At 41.6% G+C, this 23,776-nt stretch overlaps 1 protein-coding gene and 1 long non-coding RNA gene across 6 annotated transcripts in view; one reads left to right on the top strand and one right to left on the bottom strand.

Annotated features, from left to right (window-relative positions):
• The window catches only part of SMAD9 (SMAD family member 9), a 58,790-nt gene extending 43,694 nt beyond the window's left edge, over window positions 1-15,096 (bottom strand). For 2 of the 5 annotated variants that reach the window (XM_082435704.1, XM_082435708.1), the window contains exon 1: window positions 14,901-15,096. The gene's annotated coding sequence lies outside the window, so the exon portion shown is untranslated. Of the gene's footprint in view, window positions 1-1,494; window positions 8,234-14,792; window positions 14,858-14,900 lie in introns of those variants that run through there. The other 3 variants (XM_082435707.1, XM_082435706.1, XM_082435705.1) reach the window with 3 other exon arrangements.
• Window positions 15,097-18,600: 3,504 nt separating this feature from the next.
• LOC309647895 lies at window positions 18,601-22,487 on the top strand. Its single transcript, XR_014256374.1, has 2 exons — window positions 18,601-21,604; window positions 21,913-22,487. It is a non-coding gene; the product is annotated as an uncharacterized lncRNA (long non-coding RNA).
• Window positions 22,488-23,776: the final 1,289 nt, after the last annotated feature.

Here is a 23,776-nt window from a genome sequence, read left to right as displayed (position 1 = left end):
TCCACATTTCTAGAGCTACAAAGACCACATGGCCCTTCTAATTTCATTTGCAGCGCAACTGCTGTGTCACCGAATGTTATATCACACACTGGACTGTCATCTCTTTTGCTGGCTAGATATCCTCTAATCTAACCATGATTTGTTTAAAATTAATGTGACTTAAGATCGGTGGGGTCTTAAAAACAAAGAATTTTTTTAAATATCTGCTTTTTTTTACTTATATGACTGTATGTTAGGAAACTCCACAGAATTCTTAAATGTGAAAAGTAATATACACAAATAAGTGGAAAATACATATATATATAGTAGTTTTTTAGACTCTTTCCATTAAAAATCACATTCCACGCAAATCATATATCTGATAAGGGATTCATATCCAGAATATATAAAGAACTCAACAACAACAGAAAAAAACCCAAACAACTCAGTTGAAAAGTGGGCAAAGCACTTGAATAGACATTTCTCCAGAGAAGATATATAAGTGGCCAATAAGCCTGTGATAAGGTGCTCAACCTCATTAGTCTTTGGGGAAATTCAAATCAAAACCACAATGGGATAACACTTCATACCCTTTAAAATGGCTGTTATCAACAAAACAGAAACTAACAAGCATTGACAAGAATGTGGAAAAATTTGAACCTTTGTGCACTGTTGGTAGGAAGGTAAAATGGCTCAGCAGCTGTGGAAAACAGTTTGGCAGCTCCTCAAAAATTAAATGTAGAATTTCCATATGACCCAGTAATTGCACTCCTAGGTATATACACAAAGGAATTGAAAACAGGTACCCAGACACTGATTGGTAGTCATACCAATGCTCAGAGCAGCATTATTCACAATACCCAAAAGGTGGAAACAACCTACGTGTCCATCAACAGAAGAACGGATAAACAAAATGGGGCATACATACAATGGACTATTATTCAACCTTAAAAAGGAAAGGGATTCTGACACATACTACAACACGGATGAAACTTGAAGACGTTATGCTAATGAAATGAGCTAGACACAAAAGTATGATTCCACTTACATGAAGTAAATAAAACAGGCAAATTCATAGCAACAGAAAGTAGAATAGAAGCTACCAGGACTGAGAGGAAAGGGAAGGGGGCATTTTTGTTTAATGGGTACAGAGTTACAAGTGAGAGGATGGAAAAGTTCTGGAGATGGATAGTGGTGGCGGAAGCACAACAACATGAATATACTTAATGCCATTGAATTGTACACTTAAAAATGGTAACTTTTACGTATATTTTACCACAAGAAAAATCTTATTCCAAATGTTATGATAATTTGCTTCATCACTACCTTCAAGGGATTTTACAAATAAAGTCTCCTTCTGCCAAAATTAGAGGGTTTTTTAAAACTCTAATTTTGAGTTGGAAAATAATGTGCCATTGGTACATGGAAGCCTTGAAAGAAACTAAAATCCCTAATAACATAAAATGCTGGGAAATCTTCGCACACAGCCCAGGCCCAATTATGTAGGTTACTCACCTTTCAATGGCCCACACTCACTGCAGGACCGTCATAGTTTTGTGCAGTCCGGGCATTCTGCCTGCCTTTCAGATCCTTTCTTCCACTTAATGCCGAATCATGTAAACATATCAATTTTCTCTGACAGTGGTAGTTTGGGGCAGCTGGGGAAGAGGGGAGTACTGTTTTAAAAATAACATTTCCTTCTACATGAAGAAAAAGGGGAAAATATGGAACACTCTCTAGAGAGATTATTTTTAAAAATGAGATCTACTTTCTATCTCAGAACCAACCAAGAGCAAGTTTATATACCGCTAATTGATATTATTGAGCTTTATTTTCTTGGAATCACTTATTCTCATATAAAACAAATAACTAAATTAAACAAACATCCACAGATTCATCAGCTGTGAGCATTTTGAAAGAAAGCAGAAATATAAATTCCTTTTCATGCACTATCACATCCGATATTTAAATTTGTGTTAAAACCTACTAATATTCCAGAATCTCTATGACTTCAAATCTATTGGAAGGTCCACACAATTTGAAATTCATTCTTCCATAAAATTGACTTTATAATCCTTCCTGGAATAGGACTATAATAGAATCTACTGCATGGGAATATTATTGGGTTAAACAACTTTACCTTATACTACACAACTAAATACAAGAATATTTGAAGTTAATTTCTAAATATATTTTTTATCATCACTCCTGGATTTGGGTATACTGTGGCCCAGAGGAAGTGACATATGATCACTTGATTCTCATCTGATAAAAGCTCAGAGATATATCAAAACCTTCATAATGCATAAGACACACACTCAATCTCACTTTAAAACAGAACCCCTGCAACAGCAGATTGGTTTCTTTTTATATTAATACTGAATTTCACATAAAATAAAGGCCCTAACTACAAGTGATATGTTATGCCTAAACCAAGACATGGTTATACTAGGCAGCCTTGTGTTCATGATATGAAGTGCTAAAGTAAGCTGATGTCATTGGAACTTATGCTTAATAAGCCTGTGAGAAGTCTTAACCTATGTTCACTTAAATCCCTGAGACACAGTTCTCTTGGCATTCATATAGTTTGATTTTTCAGCTAGAATGTCAATGTTGGTTAGACATCATTTATTAAATTTCAGATTCAGAATTATTCTGGAATTAGAATTATTGGAGATTTAGAATTATTTCTTAAAATAGAGAGACAAGAAACATTTTTTATTATTGCTCATTACCATTTCTTTTGGAGACAGAATTATTATTCCATTGCCTATTTGGTATTTTATTTATGCCAAATGTTGTAAAAGAGAAGTAGAATAGGCATTAGAGCAGCAAAGAGGTGTGAAAATGAATAAAGGAAAACCTCATTCACAATGGAGTCAGGAAGCCCTGAACTGACAGCTCTCATAGCAGCTTACTTTATAGACCCCATCAAGAAGAAAGACATATCCCAGCAGGATGAAGGAAGATTTTCTCCTCGCCCAGCAACAAAGCAGCCAATGAAAAACTGCTGCAACTCAGCCAATGAGAAGTCACAACAACCCCAAACTCTCACTCTCCTCCAGTGAACTTTCATTCAAAACAGCCCTTCCCAACTTCCTCATTTCCACTATAAAAGAATGCTCCTCTCTTTTGTTCTCCAAACTTGCCTACAGTTTTCCATAGTTTGCATGTCCTTAACTGCAATTCTTCTGCTATTCCCAAATAAATTTGACTTTGCTGGCTAAACCACTTACGTTTTGTTTTAAAGGTTGACAGAGGGAATCTAAAGAACACACCTAATCGTGTGGGTCACTTTTAAGGTAGACTTAGAATGCTACATATTTTTTCCATGTAGTTTTCTGAATATTAAGAGCAAGATTAAACATTGTGTAAGAGTAAACAATTCATAACACTTATAAGAGAATGTCAACACTACCTTGGGAAGATTACCGCATAAGCTTCTAGCATTCCAACCTATATCCTTTACACTGTCAGCAAATGCTTGGAAATACTGTATTATACTGTATATATCACCCCATAAGTGTGATATTTTATTATTCAAGTTTGGAAGGGCCCACAGTTTAACTACTGATTCCATGAACAAGAGACTACATAATGTAATGGATTGAAAACACAGGAACTGGAGGAAGAAGACTTGAGTCTGAATGTTAGCTCCATTGCTAATTAACTGAGACCTTCAAATTAACCACTTCAATCCTGTTTTCTCCTCTGTAAAACTGAAACAATAATCATTACCTTTCATACTGAGAGGATGTGTACAAAAACAATTTGAAAACTGTAAACTATGTAAGGACACTCTTTTTTTATTATTAACAGTTATACTTCTGCTTATTCCTTATGCATACCTCACTGTACAAATAAAATGCATCCCCCCCCCAAAAAAAGGGAAAAAAAAGAAAGAAAAACAATCTAATAATGGATCAGAGGCAAAGAAAGAGAAAAAAGGGAGGGGAGGATAAATGTTCACATCAAAGAAAAAAAACAGTGTCTCAACTATCTCAACGTATCAGCATTTCATTAGGAATTAAAAATATGACATATTTTTCTTCCTGATCAGCTTCAACTGCTACTATTCACCCAGTAGAGCTGATGGATAGAAATTTCTGAGCCCAGGGACTTCCCTGTGGCCCAGTGATTAAGACTCCCTGCTCCCACTGAGGGGCCCAGGTTCAATCCCTGGTCAGGGAACTAAGATCCTGCGTGCTGCACCGTGCGGCCAAATAAATAAATAAATAAATAAAGTTCCATGCTACACTTATTTAAAAAAAAAGAAATTCCTGAGCCCATAATATACACTTTCTATATAAGTCCAGAATTCCAGGATCAGACAGAAAGAGAGGGAAGGTGAGAAGATAGATGGACCCTCAAAGAGATGGAATGAAAACTGCACAAAACTTGACTATCCAGCAATTGTCTCTGTACAATTGCTGATAATTGAGAACAAGCAACAAAACAAAAAAGAGTTCTACCTGCCAAAACAAATGTGTTATCAAGCCTGTACAAAAAAGATCACACAGGATCTATTTGCAATTATTTTTGACTCAGTTTAAACAACAAGCATGTTTCTAGGATTCCCAAGCTTACAGCAAATCAGAGCAGCAAACGGAGAGGGAAGAGGAGGTGCTACTAGCAGGTAGGACAGCAAAGTGAAATCAAAGCTGGCAGCTTGATGCCAAGGAAGGGGACCAAAACAAACAAGCAAACAAACAAGCGGAAATCAAAAAAAAATCTATTAAGAAACAGTCACCAAATCTCCAAAAGCCCAAGAGTTTGAGGTCATCGCATTTGGTTAACTACCATCCCCTCCTCTGAGCTCCAGAGCTGCTTGTGTGCAGTTTCCAAAGGCGGCTCCTCAGGATTCTGGAGATTGGAGGGAGCCTTGGGCACAGCAACAAGGGATGGCGGGAGGAGACGGACACCAGGGGAAGGGGGGGCCCAGGACTCTGTCTCCCTGTGGATACCACCTTCCACCAGAGTAGCCCTGCTTCACTCAGCTTTACTTCCTGAGGCTTCCTCGATGAAAGGGTCTGCTGGTTAAAATGATTTTTAAATTATTTGACTACTACTAACTCCAGAATCCTTCAAAGCAGTATATCCGAATGTAGAAATGGAATCTATTCCAGGCGTTGGGGAGAGGGAGTGATGAAGAGGCAGAACACAGAGGATTTTTAGGGCAGTGAAACCATTCAGCAAGATAGTACAGTGGTGGAGACAGGTCATTATAACCTTGTGCAAACCCACAGGACACACAACACTAAGAGTGAACCCTACTGTAAACTATGGTCTTGGGGTGACAGTGTAAGCCCTACGCTCTGGTACAGGCTCTCAGTAGCAGGGGAGGCTGTGCACGTGTGGGGTCAGAAGGTATACGGGAAATCTCTCGTACTTTTCACTCAATTTTGCTGTGAACCTAAAACTGCTCTAAAAATAAAGTTTACTAATTTAAAAAAAGAGAAAGAGGGCTTCCCTGGTGGTGCAGCGGTTGAGAATCCGCCTGCCAATGCAGGGGACATGGGTTCGAGCCCTGGTCTGGGAAGATTCCACATGCCGCGAAGCAACTGGGCCCGTGAGCCACAACTACTGAGCCTGCGCGTCTGGAGCCTGTGCTCCGCAACAAGAGAGGCAGCGATAGTGAGAGGCCTGTGCACTGCGATGAAGAGTGGCCCCCACTTGCCACAACTAGAGAAAGCCCTCGCACAGAAACGAAGACCCAACACAGCCAGAAGTAAATATAAAAATAAATAAATAAATAAACGAGAAAGAAATAGATCCTGTTATGCCTCTTAAAGCACCATTTTTCTCCCTGTGCTCCCCACGTGCTGGTAGCACCACCCTCTAACCACTAGTCCAAGCTAGAATGCAGGAGCTACGCTTGACCCAGAACAATCCCACGGAAATTCTATTCCTTCCTCTCCCTCCATCCCATACCCCACAGGTCACCGAATCCTGCGATGGGCCCTGCCACACACTTCTTAGCCATGTCCCACTCTGGATGTCCTCAGTGAGTCTGGATCACTCCAGGCAGCTGTCTTCAACCGTGCCTCCCCCCTCAGCAGCCCACCCCCCAGAAAGCACCCTCCCTGTTGGGCCCTCATGCGATGTCATTCCGAGTCCTCAGTGACACCTTGCTGTGAGTCTGCAGCCGAATGGACAGTATCTGTTTCCAGGGGTGGGGATTAAACATGCTTTGTTTGTGCTTTAAAATATTTTTATCCAAATTTCTACTCTGGGTATGTATTTGCGTATTTTATATAAAACAACAACAGTAAATATCATTGCGGGGTAGGGTATGATTTGATGCTTTTGGCGTTCAATTTCAAACCAGGCTCTTCACAACCTGGCCTCCCCAACTACATTCCCGGCCTCACTAGTTCTCGCTCCCTTTGACCTTGACTCCCTCCCCTCTGCCCAGGAGGCCTGTGTGCAGCCACCTCCTGCTCCGCCTTCAGGACCAAGATGGAAGGCGACTTCCTGGAAAGCTTCCCTGCGGCCCCAGATAGCAGCATGAATCGCCTCCACGGCTCCTCTGGGCTTCCCCAGCACCTGGCACAGACCTTCACAGTAGCACCATCACTCCTGACTCCTTATATTTGTTACTTGTTTTCCCCAGAGATGTCAAGCTCCTTCTAAAGGGCACAGGCTGTGCCACGGGGTGGTCAGTACAGCCTAACACCAGGTCTGGACTACAACAAATGTTGCATGAATAAAGGTAAAATCCAGTTTTATCAGTAACATGAACTATTTTATTATCAAGCCCTATGTAATCAGTCTAACTGCTGACCTGAAACCCATTACTTTGCTGATGTGATACAATAAATTCTTCTGAAGGGCAGAATTACATAATGTGTTCCCTCCTTCCTGTGCATGTAACAGTCTATCTACTGAAGGTGATGTTACAGAGAACACCAACCTGTACTTGAATACCTGTAAAGTGTTCAATGGCTGTGAAGAAGATTTTAAATGTTTTTAAAAATGATGTGGGCAATTTAAAATGTTTTCTTGATATGCATGTATTGTGGGAGGTTGAGTTTCCTGGCCACAGGCTGCCTGAAGGATGAGATTAAAAACCGATGGAGGAGAATCACTAATGAGCTGTGTAATGCATTGCTGTTCAGATAAGTGCAGATTTTTACTGGCCAAAGGCATTCATGGTGTATCAACCATCTCACCAGCTTCACCGGATGCGAATGTGGGCATTCAGATGCACTGTACCACTTCAACTGGTCTTCACCTCCCTTCAAACACCCCTTTGATTATGTGATTTGCCTGTTCAAACCCTTTAGTATTTCTTTTTTGACCACAGGACAAAATGGAATCACTCTCCTGTGCCTACAGATTAAAATCCAAATGTCTTCTCCTTCCTTCCTCCTTACCCTATGAAACACCAACCTATCTTAGGGGAGGAGAAAAGGACATGGTTGAAGGAAGAACTAAATTTATCAAGTAGCAATGATGAACCAGGCATGGTGCTAGGCACTGGGTATTTCAAGATAAAATATGGTCCCTTTCCTGTAAGATATTACAGTCTACAGGAGGAAACAGAAATCTAAACACATTATTACCAGACACGTGACAGGTGCATTATTATAACTGTTATTAAAAGGGCTGGGGAAGGTTTCCGGTAGGAGGGGCCATGCAAACTTCCTCAGCCAGTAGAGAATAACTGGGAAAATCAGAGCGGTAAAGGCCCAGGGATGCCCTCAGCATTCTTAAATTCCAGGCCCAGGGATGCCCTCAGCATCCTTAAGTTCTCACAGGGACTTACTACCAGAACCTCTATTCCCATTATGCCTTCTATTTCACCTCTGGTTAGAGTGCTGAGCCCCATATAATACCGTCCTAATTATCCTTGTCAAGAGTGACTCAAAATTCACACACAGTTAAAATGTAATTCTAACCAGGAAAAATTAGAGAAATCCAAATAGGTCAATTTTTTGTATAAAAAAACTTACTATTGGGTAAACAATTTGATATCTGCTTTCCTGACCTCTCTCTCTCTCTAATTAGGCTAAGAAATCCTGGATACCGGGATTTTATTTTGTTATGCTACTTTATGTGGTTACCTTTTATTTAAATAAATTTTATTTATTTATTTATTTTTGGCTGCTTTGGGTCTTCGTTGTTGCGCCCGGGCTTTCTCTAGTTGCGGCGAGTGGGGACTACTCTTCGTTTTGCGTTACACGGGCTTCTCATTGCGGTGGCTTCTCTTGTTGTGGAGCATGGGCTCTTGGCTTGCGGGCTTCAGTAGTTGTGGCATGTGAGCTCGTAGTTGTGGCTCGCGGGCTCTAGAGTGCAGGCTTCAGTAGCTGTGGCGCATGGGCTTAGTTGCTCTACGGCATGTGGGATCTTCCTGGACCAGGGCTCAAACCCATGTCCCCTGCATTGGCAGGCAGATTCTTAACCACTGCGCCACCAGGGAAGCCCATGGTTACCTTTTTATATGGTCCAGACCGCCTGGTTTGGGGTCTCATAGGCAGTGTAGGTACAAAAGGCACAGAGTAAATAATGTTGAATGAATGACCAAGTGTATCAGTTCCACTTTCTAGAGCAACTACTACATCCACAAAATCACATTTTATGACCCCCAAACATAATCAATACAGTATTTTTAAAAACTTTTTAAAATGAATATTTGCAATCAATTTAGATCAATGATAACACAAAGGTGTCATCCTTTGAAATAACACCCAGACACCAACTTGCCATTGTTTGCAAACATCCAACACCTAAGGACTGCTCTGTGTAAACACATAATAACTAATAAATCCTAAGGGAAGCATTTATGTACACAAGGGTTTGTCTCTGACAAACATCTGATCCAACTTCTGCTCCTAAAAATGAAATCCTACTACCCCTAGGATATCAGGCAAGAATGATATAAAGGCATCAACAAGTGAAAGAAAAGCACTTGGGACCTAAAATCTTTTTAGTTTATAACATTTTCTCATTTTTCACATTCATTGGCTTCTAATAATCACTCATATCATTAATAATAATCACTCATGTCATTAATCCCTGGTGGTCCCACTTTATGAACAAGTCGTGTGCATTTCAGTGTGGTCATTGGGAAACTGGAATTCATTTTCCCACAGAAACAATGTTGCAAATGCTGATAAATTCCCTGGCCAGCCCACCAGGACCCTCTCCACTCCCAGTACACGTAGCCTCTAATACTGCTAAAACCAGCCCAAATAGGTGACATCCACCTTCGGCATCTGCCGACCTGCTTTCTGCTGCACCCTTTGCCCAAGCTCAGGCACCTCCAATCCTCACAACTGTCCTAAGGCACCAACTTTTAAATGACCTACTCTTTCTCCTTTCTCCTCCTACCAAACTCCAATTCTCTCATGTGTGATTCTTAGCAAAGAAAAAAAGCAAGATGAATGAATAGATTTGTAATCAAGTGCGAATAATAGGAGATATCAAATATTCTACCAAGAGATGGAGAACTCTGATGGAATCTGTCATTTTTTTCTGAGTTATTTTCTGAAATGCGTTACCACCAAGTCAATTAAATTACATACAAGTACTCAGAAAGCAACTCGTAGCACTTCAGATGAACTCTACCATCCATCAAACGCTCCTTAAAAAAAAAAAAATCTGCAAATCTGCTCTAAACCTTCCAAAGCCCATAAGGGCTCGGGACAAAATCCTTCAAAGGCTTTTGATAAACTGCCTCATCTACCTATTTCACAATGAACTGCATTTTGTAAAAACAAACTGACTCACACACACAGTAACTAAAGCAAATCTACATTTGATCAGTTTCTAAGCAGTTTAACAGATTAAAAAAGAAAAATATTAGGCCACATGGAAGAAGATGCCCCATGGGTTAAGAAGGGTTTGTGAAGGCACGTGGCCCCCTCTATCTGGGGATGTGCTCTCGGAATCGGCCGGGTGAAACCGCTGCTCCCTCACAGAATGTTCACACCTCCACCGCCTCCAAACCCTAAGCTGTTTCAGAACGAATCCCCAAGGCCATCAACACATCTGGGTGGCCCCCAGAGAACATGTGAACTCTGCAGATTATCTGTCCAGTGGCTAGAGAACTGGATGGCCACCCCTGATAATCCCAGTGTCTGTAAGCAAAGACAGCTTTGCACTACCGCAGCCCTAAACCCATTTCATGATTGAGGAATACACGTTTCCTATGTACAGTCCCTCAAAGTTAAATGAGAAAAAGGGGAAAGGAAGTGGTCAGATATGAAATATTAAATTTCCCTAAGGGAAAATTCATATATAAAAATAATCCCCACCAGTGATATCAGATAATCAGGAGAGACGCAGAGAGAGAGAGAGAGAGAGAGAGAGAGAGAGAGAGAGAGAGAGAGAGAGAGAAAGAAAGAGAGGGACTTTGATATTTAGTATTTCCCCCTGAAAAAGAAAATCAAAACTGTCTTCTTGGAAAAATCAGAACTTTGTAGGACTCCTTTACACTGATTTCATGGGTTAAATTTTTGTCTTTGAATTAAATATGGTTTAGGGAATGAAGGGGGAGAACCAACATTTCATCAGTGTTTAGGACTTCTGAAGTGACACAGCTTTGTATACACACATTTATAATTTGTCTCTTAATATTTATACATTTTCATTTTAAGTTTTGCATTTAAATTTTATGTCATAGTCTCTCTGGTTCTTAAAAAACTGGTTTGAGTTGATTAGATTTCCCAACTAAAACTGTATAATGGACTATATTATATAGGCATGATATTTATACACAAATTATATTTTTTGCATTATATTAACTCTATTCATTCTGAACCACTGAACAGAATACGATGCATGTTAATATGGGATATAGTATGGTTTGGTAATGTAATGAGCAAGGCACAGAAGGGAGATTCAGCTCTCTGACAAGATTAATAACAAGATTCTTTATACATCCTAATCTGACCAGAGCAGAAGCTCATCTCAGCAGCAGTCGGCTTTTTCTTTTGTGAGCATAGTTTGAAACATGTACACTAAAAACAGTATCAATTTTTCTGTGGCTATTGCTGGGGGAAGGGGGTCAGCATATCGTGTTAGCAATTTTCTGTGGAATCCAATTAGAGTTTCATTGTGGTAGCCATATCATATTAAAAATCTGGTCTTTTTTTTTTGCTAAATGGTTTCCATTGTGTATTTAGTGAATCTGATATGGAAAATTGCTAATGCAATAAGAGTATCATATAAGCTTTCCTGATTGTAATGCTCAGCCATAAGATTCAGGAGAAAGAGGCTCAACTGGGCTGGGGTGAGGGCTTATTCTCCACAGCCTCTTAACACGTCCTCAGCTCAAGTTCAACACTGGCTTCTTGAAAGATGGACCGTTAAGACCTATCGTTTAGGGGAAACTCCTTTGCAGATTTTATTCCAGACGAGACCATGGGTTCAGTGAAAGACGTGTCAATTAATTAATATTTATTGACTGAGCACTAAGCAGGGCACTGTGGTGGGCATGAAGGGAATGAAAACGATAGATAAAAACACAGTCCGTTCCTTCACAGATCTTGAAAGGATTGTCTGAGGATAAGAAATAAATTAGCATATGAGTAATTCAACAGCAGACAAGATGGGCAAGAGTGCAAAATGTCAAGAGCCACAGGTGCTCAAAGGAGGACACACCTGAGACCAGGGGCATCAGAGGAGGACACACCTGGACAGGGCCGTTAAAGATGAGGAAGATGCTGGTAGGTCTGTGGATTTGGTGAGAGGTCGGGAAGCAGGGGAAGGCATTCTAGGCCTTAGCATGGAGAAACGTGCAGAGGAGAGGAAAGCCAGGGTATGCAGGGGAAATCACAATTCTTTATTTTAATTGCAGCATAAAATATGGAAGAAGTGGGAAGATAAGCCTGGAAAAGTGGTCTAGGGTCAGCTCAAGGCTGATGCAAAAAGAGAGTAGTGGGTGGTGTTCAGGATGGTTTGGGGTAGGAAGTGTCAGGCTGAGGTCCACTGGCAAGAAGAACATCCAGCTTCCATGGGTCTGATGGCTTCTAACGCTAACAAACATCTTAAAATCTTAACTTTAGTTAGCTCACGTTTCTTAAGAGACATCATTTATCGGAATATTTATTTTAAAATGTTAGTTTATGGCCAAGGGATATTTGTTTATTTTTTGTTATGCCCCTACTCATGACATGAACATTTACTAGGTTAACAGAAAAAAAAAATTCTGAGGTGCTCATACTGTTATAACTACTTACGAATTTACTGTTTGCTTTTTTTTTTCCCCTTTAGAATAACTTTTCAACTCCCTGGCAACAGTAACCAAGGAAATATAAATCCAACAGCCTAGAATTACAACTATTTGAAGAGATTCATGCTTTCAATGTACTGCTACATTTACTGTTTTATTCTGGACTATTCCGTGTTTCTGAATTCCTCATTAAATGTTAGAAGTGATAAGCAGAAAATCTGCACTAAGCTTCGTTAGAACTTTAAAATTCAAGGTAGTATGTTTTGTAAATTAAAAAAAAACTTCTTCATTTTCATAACTTTTAGCTTGCCTTGTATCAGAGTATATTTTGTGGATAAGTATTATTTCCAACATATTAAAGCCAAACATGATGAAATTGCTCTTTTATTTATTGCAGAGGGAATGTCAGATATAAACTAGTTGTCTAAGTTCTATAGTGACCACTTATTAAACACCAACTCTCCAAATGTGGCAAAGGAAACTGAACTCTCATTAAAAAGAATTAAACTATTTGTAAAATTGAAATTGAATATTTTAATCTTTATGAAATAATTTCTTGACAGATTTTTTTTCTCCTCCAACTGACCACGTGATTAGAAAGGATAAACAAATTTACCAGTTGTTTATTACTTCTAGAATCCTTAGCAATGTTTCATTAACAACAAAAACCCCTCTTCTTTCTCATTCCATGGTCTTGGGCAATCAGAGATATAGTAGTTGACATCTGTGAATATTTTCTGATTACTCATTAACTGGGGATATATAAGAAAAAGAAAAAGATTTTAAAAGGAGAAAAGTCAAATAGCTCATGCTGACTTTATAAGACTGATGACAAAGACGTGAGAAGTGCAAAGTACTTAGAGGTTTACCCTAAGATTTGTTTATGTCTTTGATTTTTAGCAAACAAAAAAATGTAGTGATAAAAATGAGTTTGCTCAGATCAAGAATACATTGGCATTCTCTTAAACATAGCTTGAAACCACAGGGTTCAAGCAAAAAACAGCTCTGGCAAAGATAGCCAGTCAAGCATAAAAATGGGAGTTGGTTGTGTCAGAATAGATTAACAAGCTGAAGGCTGTCTGCTAAAGACAGCAGTCTTGCCATCAATGAAGGCGATCATTGCCACTGAAAGTTATTTTTCTGATATATTATTTGAAGCTTCTATCATAATGTATTTTAAATGCTCCTTATTTATAAATGATTACATCATTTTCTTATCTGCAGTATCCTTCTTGGATAACCACAAACTTGAGAGCGGTCCAAAATCCTGCTCATGGTTTCCTACAAATATAGGGACACTTACTTACTGAATTGTCTATTTAGAGTTAGGAAAATGTGTTTGGATTTTACTTTTACTTCCTTTTTAAATATAGATCACTATTTCTAAAATGTAAACATCCAATGGCATTCTCTGACACCGACAGGAATACCAAGGCAGAAGATATGTCTGTAGGATTAACATGTCACTCACCCAGAAGGATGCCCAAATGCTTGGCTCAATTATGGCCAAGGAGGTAGCATTATTAAATGCCTTATGACTTTACAGCTATTCTCTATTATTCCTGTTCAACAACGCTTCCAAAAGATTATCCGAGAAATCTGGCAAGCCACTGAAACGGTACTTGTAAATTGGATCCATTAAAAGCAATCCACAGTGTCCTGTGGGTGTGTATCCGACTGTGAATTACTGGGCAAAGGATTTACGCGCAGTTTTATTCCCAAAGTCGATTTACATCATTTGTAGGTTATTTCTCACGCGTACCAGTTCCAGCCCAGAAACAAGTCAACGGAGTATTTCTAAACTATCATTTCAAATTTCCACTGTCAAGAGTGGGAAGAGGAAGGCACAGTAACGGGAAGACTTGTCAGCGATTAGCCATCCATAAAAATGTGTCCCGTCCCCCCGCCGCCGCGCCCGCGCTCCTCCTTCCGATCACAATGCTGGCGTCAGTAAGTCTCCTGTATCTGTTCCCCACCTCGCCCCCCTCCCCTCTGCGGAGAGTTGGCACCGAACAGCAGACGAAGGAAAAGACAAACACCCCAGCTCCCAACACAATCCAAGCGCTAGCGCAGAGACACTTGAACAACATTCCTAACTTTTCTTTTTGCTCACTTCGCGTGTCTCAAAGGTAAGCAGAGTAAAAAAAACCCTACGAGATACAAGGCCTGGGAGGCCAGCGGAGTCACATATACTACCCCGCACCCCGGTTTCTCCACTGTCCTCTCCCTCCGGCCACAGCAAACAGTTACTCAGCGGCAAATCGGGGTCTCCACGGCGCCTGTCCTCGGTGCTCGGCCCCTCGCGGTACCCAAACCGCGGGCTGACGGCGAGCCCCCATCCAAGCCCCCCGCCGCGGGCCAAGCGTCCTCTGACAGGTCCCAGGTGCCGGCAGCCCCCGCGGCCGCAGCCGAGAGGAAGGCGCGCGGCCGTCTCCCCGGAGCTAACCCCCTCCGGCCTCTCGCCCACCCCGACCCACCCCAAACAGGCCCCACCAAGAAATACAGGGATGGAGAGTACAAAGAGCCAAGCCACACACCAAAGAGCCTCCAAGACCTCCCTGTGGAAGAAAAACTTCGCCGCACACGCATCCACACACGCACACGCCCAGCGCGCGCCGGGGAGGGCAGCTCTTACCTGTTCCCCGCGGTGCCGTTCATCCCTCCCCCCCCAACCCAGGTCTGGCCGCGTCCCCTCCCCCGCGGTGGGTGCCCCGGCCGCCCGCTCCGAAAGCCGCACACTCACCGCCTGGCTGAGCGCGCCCAGCGCCTGCAGGGCCCGGCGGCGGCGGCGGCGGCGGCGACCGAGACAGCGGCTGTAGCGGCGGCGGCGGCGGCGGCCCCAGTCGGCGTCAGTCAGACTGGAGCCGCGAAGCCTCATCGCCCGTATTAGTGCGCCGACCTGGAAAGCCGCCAGAAGCCCTGCTCGCAGGCCCGCCCCCGCCCGCCGCCCGCCGCCCGCCGCCCGCCGCCCGCCGCCCGCGGCCGCTGCCGCCGCCGAGCGCCCGGACCGCTCCGGGAGCCCGCGAAGAGGGGGAGCGCGGCGCGGCCCGCGGCCACGTGCGCGGAAACCCGCGGCGGGGGCGCCTCGGGGAGGCCCGCGCGAGGGGGCTCCTAGCCCTGGGCTGCGTCTGCGTCCTCCCGCGAGACCCCGGACTCCCCTCGGTCCGCGATTAAGCTTCCTCGGCGGGGAGGCTCCCGCCAGCGCGGGGCAGCTCGCGTCTCTTCCCCGCTGCGCTGAGACTTCCTGCCTCCACCTGGAGCCCGAGGCCGGAGGGCCGTTACCAGAACTAGAGATACGGGACCAACAAATCGGTTTGGACCACCCCCCCCCCCCCCGCACCTGAGTGACTCTTTCTGACCTGTCTCTGGGCCCTGAGGGTTGCTGTTATTTGCTGTTTGTTTCTTACTTGCTTTGCAGAGTAAAGGGGATCATTACTCCCACCGAGAGCGCCAGAGTAGCTGGTTTGCCCTTGCATAAGCAGAAGAAAAGCTACTCACTCTGAGTGGTGAGTGGTGGTTAAAACAAGCCATATAATTTTGTGGGTTGTCATTTCCTTACCCGTATTTATTTGCTTAACAGCCTAGCATATATAATATATACTCTTGTCTAATCTAATAAAGATAAAACCTTATGGGCCGTGAACAACGTTAATGGACAGCCTTCCTTGCTCATGGCCTGGCTCCACCCCCTGGATAGCCGGCCTTTGGAGGTCACTGTGGCCTCCTCCAACTCACTCAGAATTTGTTTAGGAAATGCCACCAACATACTGATGGCCTCTGATTCCCCATCAGCCAGCAGCTCTTCATAGCAAAGGCATTTACTGTAGAGATGAAAGTAGAAGAAAGCCACACGGGACAGTATTCAGTTTGCTCTTATGTGTAGAAAAATGAGTCCTCCAGAAGGTCCTGATACCCCTGAAATGCAAAGCCGTGAATTTAACTGCTTTTTCTCGTTCTCAGAGCACTGAGCTTTCTTCCTGTGGCAGATGCCATGTTTGCATTATCATAATGTTGTCAGTTGAGCAGTGACCTTGTGTAAAACAGCATTTGTGGTAGAATTTAAATCATCTTTCTACACCTGGCCCATTTTCCTCTGCTCCAGGCTAGGTGTTAAGTTGGAGATTGTTCTGGGTGTGAAACTCCAGGAAACCTTTGGACTGCTAAGAACTACAGGTTGCACTTCCTGTGCACTTTATTGCAGGTAAACTAATGAGGTCACACAATTGATAATATGTGGCTTACTTTTTCTTTCTTTTAATGTTATTAAGAAAAGAAATGGCCCAGCCACTGTCTGTTTCCTTTGCTTACGTGCATTAGACAATGCAGAGGACACAACGCAGAGCAAGAAATTATAACCTCTGCAGTACTGGCTTGTGCTTCTGGCACAGTCTTTTTAAGTTCACAGAATTCTCTGGGCTCTTGGCAGGACTTGGATATTCAGATTTTTTGTGTGTAGTCTGCTTTTTCTGTACATTCTCATTTACATACCATGAAATTTTGGCATCGAGAAGTTAGCCTGTCACTTATACAATGCCTATCACTTATCCCTCAAACCTAGTATAGCAGGTTAATCCTTTATACCCAAGAACAGTAAGATCTGAGTTCCAAGGAGAAAATACCCACTCTGGGAAGGAAGGCTCAGAGCTGACACTCCATATTTCAGAAGCTGAATATCCTTGGAATAGGAAATCCAGACTCTTTGCTTTATTTTTCCCTCTTGATTTCTTGATCGGCTGCAATTTTATTGCTTGTTAGAACTTCCACCAAAAAAGTACATAATGGGAATCATGTGAGAGCTGAGACTCAGTCACGGGTTGTGATTTGGTAGAAACACCAGTAAAATTTTGGTTTAAGACCTGAAAACCATGGCAAAGCGAAGCTGAATTTTCTGAATTACAAGAACTCTCCCTTTTCTGAATTACAAGAACTTGGCTGAACATGAGCTCCTGCAGCCCATAAAGAGGTGGTAGGAAGGGCAGCCTCCTTACCCATGAGAAGGTTGGTTCTTTTCACTTGTCATGTGCCCAACATAGGACAAGGTTGTGAGAAAGTCTACAGTAATCCATAGATGCAAAGATCCTGCTTTGTACATCTGTTGTACCTTATGTTTGATCCAGCATTATAATGGTTCCACTCAGAGCCATTGGAGTTGCTGCCTGTACACCTCTCCCACTTCTAGTCTCCTTCCTACATTTCATCTGTAGCTCTCCACTTTTCCTGCCTCCCCCTTGAATTTTCCTTCAAGAGCCATCTTAACTCCATAACCATCATTGAACACTTTCCTGAGTACCAGGTGCCTGGACTAACCATATGGACACAGAACAGAGGCCCTCAGTAAACTCGGTCTCACTAGAGAGACCCACATGCCGATGATTGTCATACAACTTCATGTGTCGCTTAGGGCCATGGACACGGAAGGTGTCAGGGAGGTCTCCACAGAGGTGAAATTCAGCTACACCTTGAGAAATAAGTATGAATGCCTACCAGCCAGAGAGCCAGAGAACCACGCCGCGCGCCCACCCCCCTCGGTGGATGCAGCCCAGTGGGTGCTGGCTTTGAGGCAGAGTGCAGCCTGGATTTCATCCAGCCGCCTTGGCCAGATACTTGGATGCAGACACAACTTGCACGATCATAATGAGAGCCCAAAATGCCTAGAGTGTGCCGAATTCCATGAGGTTTTGAGTATGAAAACCTCAGTTTTTCTAGAGAATTGTCAAACTATTTGATTTCAGTGCTGTTCCAACATTCTTAGAGGTCAACAATGACATTTCAATAATTCAGTGAGTTTTCTTGATCCTCATTTTTAAAAAGTTTTGAGATACGCCTTTATTATTTTAATTGAATTTATGTTAATATTGGAATTCATTCAAATTGGTGCTTGGTAGCATGCTGTTTAGGGACTAGGTGAGACTGACTTTCTTTTTTTAATTGTATTTATTTTTGGCTGTGTTGGGTCTTCGTTGCTGCGCCCGGGCTTTCTCTAGTTGTAGCGAGCAGGGGCTTCTCTTGTTGAGGAACACAGGCTCAAGGTGCGTGGGCTTCAGCAGTTGTGGCGCACGGGCTTACTTGCTCCGCGGCATGTGGGATCTTCCCAGACCAGGGATGGAACCTGTGTCCCCTGCAGTGGAAGCACGGAGTCTTAACCACTGGACCACCAGGGAAGTCCGAAATTTAAATTTCTAACATATATTTCCTATAAGAAATATAAATAAGGTTCTACCTAGGGGCAGGACAGAAATAAAGATGCAGACGTAGAGAATGGACTTGAGGACACGGGGAGGGGGAAGGGTAAGCTGGGACGAAGTGAGAGAGTGTCATAGATATATATACACTACCAAATGTAAAACTGATAGCTAGTGGGAAGCAGCTGCATAGCACAGGGAGATCAGCTCGGTGCTTCGTGACCACGTAGAGGGGTGAGATAGGGAGGGTGGGAGGGAGACGCAAGAGGGAGGAGATATGGGGATATATGTATATGTATAGCTGATTCACTTAGTTATAAAGCAGAAACTAACACACCACTGTAACGCAATTATACTCCAATAAAGATGTTAAAAAAATTTAAGAAAAAAGAAAAGAAATATAAATAAGGTTCTATTCTTGTTGGAAGTGTTTTTTTCTGAAATGATTATTTTTGAAAAGTGAGTGTGATAAAATTGCAGCTAAAACTCAGCTGTCATGCACTGATTAATCATCAGAAATGGTGAATGTACAGGTATTCGAGAAATTCAAAAAACTGTATGGGATTGACTAAACTGAGGATTTTAAATTTTAAAATCTCAATTTATTTCTCTTTAAATAATTGGCCTGTGGAAAGAGAAAAGTAATCATAGTTGGAAACATTAATGGGTCAAACTCTTACCCCACCTACTTTAGTATGAGAATCTGTCACCTTCTGAATAGGGCTTGCTTTTGACAGATTCTGCTAATACTTCTTTTATCTTAAAAAAGACAGATTGGGCACTAGTTGCATACTTAACTTATTGATTCTCCAACTGTGGGTCACAGCTCCCCAACTGCGATGCCAGAAGATTGCCTAGGGGATTGCAAGGCCTGTTACCTCTGTTTTGCCCCTTTTCCCTCCCTCATTTGTAATAAATTGTCATATATTCCACTACATATATTTAGAACCACATCAGACTGTTTTAGTATTTGCTTCCACCACCAAACATAATATAAAACTCTTGAAGATAAAGTCTTTTGTATTTGTCAATATTCTGCTTACCATGTATTTTCTTCCTTCCTAAGGTTCCAAGTTTCCTTCTTTTGATGTTTTCTTTCTGTTTAGAGAATTTTGTTTAGCCATCGTTTTAGGGTAGGTCTGTGGGTGTCCAGTTCTCTAAGCTTTCCTTCATCTGAGATTGTCTTTATTTCCCCTTCATACTTGAAGATTTGTTTTTTGCTGAGTATGAGATTCTGTGTTGACAGTTCCTTACTTTTAGTATTTAAAAAATATTGTGCCACATCCTTCTGACTGGCATAGTTTCTGATGGTAAATTCAGTAATTCTGATTGTTTCCCCACTATAGGTAAGGTGTCAGTTTGGTTTTTTTTTGGTGGCTTTCAAGATTTTTTCTGTCTTTAGTTTTCAGAAGTTTAATTGTGATGTGTCTTGGTATGGATTTCTTAGGGTTTATCCTATACGGAATCTGATTCTGTAGATTTATGCCTCTTGCCAAGTTTGAGGAGTTTTCAGCCAGTATTTCTTCAAGTGTGTTTTCCACCCTTCCAGGGACTCTGATGATACTGTTAGATCTTTTTATAGTTTCACTGAGCCTTTTTTTTTTCTTCTGTTTTTTCTCTCTTGATCAGATTGAGTAATTTCTATTGTGCTATCTTTGAGTTTACTGATTCTTTCCTTTGCCACCCCCATTCTGCTGTTGAGCTTATCCACCAAGCTTTTAATTTAGTTATTGTATTTTTCAGTTCTAAAATTTCCATTTGGGGGACTTCCCTGGTGGTCCAGTGGTTAGGACTCCACACTTCCACTGCTGGGGGGCACAGGTTCTATCCCTGGTCGGGGAACTAAGATCCCGCATGCCGCATGGCGTGGCCAAAATTAAAAAAATTAAAGATAATAATAAATAAATAAAATTTCCATTTGGTTCTTCTTGACATTGTCTTTTTCTTTGCTGAGACTTTCTTTGCTGAGGCTTTCTACTTTTTTCATTAATTTCAAGCATGTTTGTAATTCTGTGGAAGCATTTTTGTTACGGCTGCTTTAAAATCCTTGTCAAATAATCCTAACACCTCTGTGATCTCAGTGTTGGCATCTCTTGATTGTCTTTTTTCATTCAAGTTGAGGTTTTTCTGGTTCTTGCTTTAACGAGTGATTTTCTTGTGAAACCTGGACATTTTTTTATTATGTTCTGAGACTCTGGATCTTATTCACAACTCTTGTTTTAGCTGACACTACTCTGGTGGAGAAGGGGGAGCACCGTCTTGTTATATTGCTAGGGGAGGTGTAAGTACAGGTTCTCCCCTTGGCCCCCATTGACACCCAACGGAAGGGGGACTATTTATTATACTTGGGCAGGGGTAGGAGTTCTGGCTCACTACATGGTCTTCATTGTCACCACAGCGCAGTGGGGTGGCCTCATCACTGCGGGGCCACCAGAGGAAGTGCCTCCTCTGACGCCATCCCTGGGAGGGGGTGGGGCTGCTGTTACTGCAGAGGGGAGTGCAAGGCCAGCTTCCCCTGGTGCGGACTCAGGATTGGCTTCGGGGGATGAAAGTCCTGCTCCCTGCTGGGCCTTCTCTGACATCACCCAGGTAAGGATGTCCAGGTACCTGATTCCAGCCTTGTGAGGGTGTGCATCTTGGCTCCCCACTCAGCCTTGGCTCTTGTCAGCAGGTGTGAGGTCACCATTCTTTCCTGTAGTGTTTGGTTGTAGAAGGGCAGTTATTGTCTAGAGGATCAAATCTGGGAAGGTACTGCTTTTTGTGACCATCAAAATACTAATGAGTTTTACTTCAAAATCAGTGAATTCCAAATGAGTCCTATATTGGATGGACATAATAAAATCATTAGTTTGTAGATTTGGTGCCTTTGAGTTTGCACAAAAACAAAGCAACCCATTAGACTGCTTCTTCAGGAGATTTAGCTGTCGATAAAATGGATAACCTCATTCATGTGATTTTTTTCTTGGACAAATGAATTGTAATGCTGGCATTATCTAACCATTTGGGAAACCTTTATTGAACAATCACAATTTAGGATGCTATGGAGACACAAATAAAAGGAAAGGTTTCTGCTCTTGAGTAAATTATAACAATAAAAAAAGTGGAAAACAGAACTGGAGAATCAACTGTGAATCGTGGAAATACACAACTACATAGAGACATAGAATTACAGATGTCAAGAAACATGTCATCATCCAGACATAATCTTGAGTCAAATAAACTCCATGTATTCATATTCTATAAGAACAAGTCAGGGGCTTCCCTGGTGGCGCAGTGGTTGGGGGTCTGCCTGCCAGTGCAGGGGACACGGGTTCGAGCCCTGGTCTGGGAGGATCCCACATGCCACGGAGCAACGGGCCCGTGAGCCACAATTGCTGAGCCTGCGCGTCTGGAGCCTGTGCTCCGCAACAAGAGAGGCCGCGATAGTGAGAGGCCCGCGCACCGCGATGAAGAGTGGCCCCCACTTGCCACAACTAGAGAAAGCCCTCGCAGAGAAACGAAGACCCAACACAGCCAAAAATAAATAAAAGTTAAAAAAAAAAAAAAAAAAAGAACAAGTCAGAAGATAGAAAGTACTGTAAATGGTCATGTTGTCTGATTGTAATGAGATTGTACCCTCAGTTTTAATCATGGCCCATGATCCTATTTCCTGCTTTTATTTCAGTAGAAGCATGACAGTGGCTACTGGTGTGATCTTGGGCAAATCACTTGTCTAACACTACTTCTTCGTTTCTGAAATGTGGGGAATCATACCTGTATGATAGAGTTGTTTGATCAGATTAAGCTAAATAATGCACATGAAATTCTTATCACAGTTCCTTGCACATAGTAAAATGACAGTAGCTGATATTTTTGCTTTTGCTATGGCTGCTTGCTCTTTTTGTTAGCAGGCTCTATAATGTCAACAAGTTAAACTACGTTTTCTCTTACAGAGTGCCCCCGAGTCTGAACTACGCTGTTAGCTTAGGTGAACCTGTGCCTAGGAAGATAAACTGGCATCAAGGATATCAGAAACCTTTCTTAATAGGGCTCATGGGTGAACTACATAAAAAACTATTGACCCTTTTCCTGAAAATTCCTCTCATGCTTCAAACATACATTTTTATCACTAGCTTACAAAGAACAAATTATTTTATTGTCTTATTATAGTTTCATTAAGGATCTTATTTTTGGCTCAAGGCTTGTAACTTTAAATTCTTGTTAATGCTCACGGTCATTTTACTATTTGTTTTCTCTCATTTCTACTTGCATAAGCCTTGTTTTGTTCTGTTCATTTAAGTGACTTAAAGGCTCTCAAAATCTGGTAGTGAATGAAGTTTGTTTATTTACTTGATCGATATTAAGTGTTTATGCTAAGCACTGTACTGGGAATACTAATTTGAGTAAGAAATGGTTCCTGTTTTCAAGGAGCTTGTTGTCTAATGCAGATGTGACAGCGTCACTGTTGTTGAAACTACTGGAGAGGAGTCATCTTTAGCTTATTTACTTTTCCATGTAAGTCTTGTCTTTAAAATGTTGTATTTCATGTGCTTCTGAAACTTTCTACTTACATGTCCCCAGTTATCATACTGTCAGAAACTGAAGTAGCATACTCATTAAAGAGTGTAGGCCCTGGATCCGGACTCTGTGGGCTAGGGTCACAACTCTACTGTTTCCTACCTCTGTGACCTTGGGCAAGTGACTGCTTTGTGCCTTAAGTTTCCTCTCCTGTTGTAAAAGTTAGGTGAGTTATTATATACTAAGTGCTTAGAACGGTGGTGGGCAGACAGTCAACACTCAGTAAATGTTAGGTATTATTATTTTCTCTAAAACATCAGAAACAATCTAATTCTTATTTTTAGGAGTTCATTGTTTTATAACTGCTATTTTTTAGTCTTTAGTTTCTCAAAAACACAGGCTTCTGATGTTATTAATACATTTATTAATATCGCAAAACTTTCTCTTTTTAATAAAGAATTTCCAATTTTTATTAACATTGAACTCAAGAGGGAAGGGTTGCCAGGAGGTAAGAAAAATTTGGAGGGAGATAAATAAGACTGTATGAGAAAGTGGATACCTTTGTGAGCAAGCCTATATCCTTTCTTTAACATAATTTCCTAGACTTTTATAGAATGAATTATGGGTTTAATATTGATAAGTTTATATATATTTAAACATTTATTTTTAAATCCCTGAACACTTACATGATTGTGGTTTATATTTAAGTTCATGAGAATAAGGCACTTTAGAGTAAGAATAATCGCTTTTGTCTTCTGTTTAAAAATTGTATTTCTCAGAATCATAATGATAATTAATCTAAATGAATAAAATTGCTAAAGCAAAAGAAAATCTGACTTTTGTTACAAACACCTTAAAAATTTTTGTGTCCAAAAGAGGTATAAAGATTTTTACTGCTGGCAGTAAATTCTTTAAAATTATCAAAAGGCAGACAATGGAA

The sequence above is a fragment of the Balaenoptera physalus genome (genome assembly GCF_965194825.1).
Source record: "Balaenoptera physalus genome assembly, chromosome: 18".
Classification (NCBI taxonomy): Eukaryota; Metazoa; Chordata; class Mammalia; order Artiodactyla; family Balaenopteridae; genus Balaenoptera; species Balaenoptera physalus.
The sequence above is the reverse complement of the archived record's forward strand: the minus strand, read 5'-3'. Positions and strand labels throughout refer to the sequence as shown.